The sequence below is a fragment of the Sinocyclocheilus grahami genome, unplaced genomic scaffold, assembly GCF_001515645.1.
Source record: "Sinocyclocheilus grahami isolate Dianchi unplaced genomic scaffold, SAMN03320097.WGS_v1.1 scaffold1163.1, whole genome shotgun sequence".
Classification (NCBI taxonomy): domain Eukaryota; kingdom Metazoa; phylum Chordata; class Actinopteri; order Cypriniformes; family Cyprinidae; genus Sinocyclocheilus; species Sinocyclocheilus grahami.
Window position 1 is genome coordinate 522,846 of NW_015506342.1, and position 1,719 is coordinate 524,564.

The following is a 1,719-nucleotide window of genomic DNA, read 5'->3' on the forward strand; positions in this document are numbered from 1 at the left end:
AATTCCAGTGAATTGTTTGTATCCAATTTCCCAAACTTTACAACAAAGTGATTCCTTACTTGTCAGCATTAGTGGGAACAACTCCCTGCAAGTACAAGGCCATGCCTTCTCTCAGTCCTCCTGAAATTGGGGCCACATAAGGAAGGTTCTGCAGTGAACACAAGAAAATATGCATCAGTCTGTATTAACCGGATTCTTATTATAGGCTTTGAACTCAATGAAATAAAAAATGTGGAATATAATTAATGTTAAAAAGTGTGAATATAATCCTCAATCTCTGGTGAGATAATTGCTCTTTGATAAAATAATTCTAATGCATTAGTGTTTTTTAAGTGCTGGCACTTTGTTGTGCCATCAGACATCACTGAAACTGATCAATCACTCACAGGGTTTTGGACTGGCTGCAAGATCTCTAAATGTACAGTGGAACGTTTTCCTCGTGGGCTGCCCAGATATTCAGTTGTTGATTTGACTTTAGTAACAAATGGGGATGCACTCCAGTTCTAAAGAGGGAATAGAGAGGGTGTGTTAAGAAAGGTCTTTACTTGCCATGTCATTCTCACTGGATTCTGACACAGTACCATTCATGCTGCAATACTTTCCCTGCTGAAAAATCCAGCATAAACCGGCATGGATTCCAAGCTGGTCCATGCTGGCTTAGGCTGGTATAGTGTTGGTCCAGGCTGCTTTATGCTGGTATAGTGCTGGTTTAGGTTGGTTTATGCTGGTATATTACTGGTTTATGCTGGTTAGTTCTGGTATAGTGTGGGCTTAGGTTGGATTATGCTGGGTATAGTGCTGGTTTATGCTGGTATAGTACTGGTTTATGCTGGTTAGTTCTGGTATAGTGCGGGTTTAGGTTGGATTATGCTGGGTATAGTGGTGGTTTGTGCTGGTATAGTGCTGGTCCAGGCTGGTTAATGCTGATATACTGGTGGACTAGCATATCCATGCTGTTCTCAAGCAAAATGGAGCTGGTGATACTGGGTCACCAGCATGGGCTTTGTAGGGTTGAGTGTCAGTAGGCCAGCTGTCTGTATGCAAGTAGTATTTTGGGGACAAACATAGTTTTTGCTTGCATATATCTATATTTAACACATTAATGATGTAAAGGAAAAACAATATAAGGGTAAAACATATGAGTTTTTGAGTTATATAATAACTGTGTAATTTATTTTCTTCCCTCTGCTGAAAGTAGAACTGAAAGAGCTCTTTCAACGGGACAGTTAATAACAATTTCATAATGAAATTTCAAAACGGAAAGTTGTTGTTTTTAAAGACTTTCATGCTAATCTGGGAAGTCACATACGTCCAAATCCCGCTGTCAGTCACTGATTTAAAAAAGTGCACATACTGTAGTAAAAGGTATGGCAGTGCAGTCAGGTTCATTAAATATTATTGAAAATAATGATAGCGTTCACTTTTAACAATTGCTGAAACAGAGTTAATTCAATCAAAGTCAATGGTCAAGTGCCCAACTAAAGGGAACATTAATCACCATAATGATAACAAATTTTACCAACCTTTGTGCATGTATCATATGAAAGAAATAAAGCCAAACTGGTTTGCAATAAGTGAATAGGGAAATTCTGTTTTTGCAGTTGTTTAGTAATCCTCTGGTGAGATATTGATTAATTTATCGATTGATTAATATGCAACACATAATATGTAACAATTATGCAAGTTTTGTTGTGGTCTTGCTGGGATGACACCAGCACC

The 1,719-nt window shown here is 38.1% G+C and overlaps 1 protein-coding gene across 8 annotated transcripts in view; it reads right to left on the reverse strand.

Moving 5' to 3' along the window:
- Positions 1–1,719, reverse strand: part of lgals4 (galectin 4) — a 16,107-nt gene that overhangs the window by 11,882 nt on the left and 2,506 nt on the right. The gene's annotated exons all lie outside the window — the stretch shown is intronic.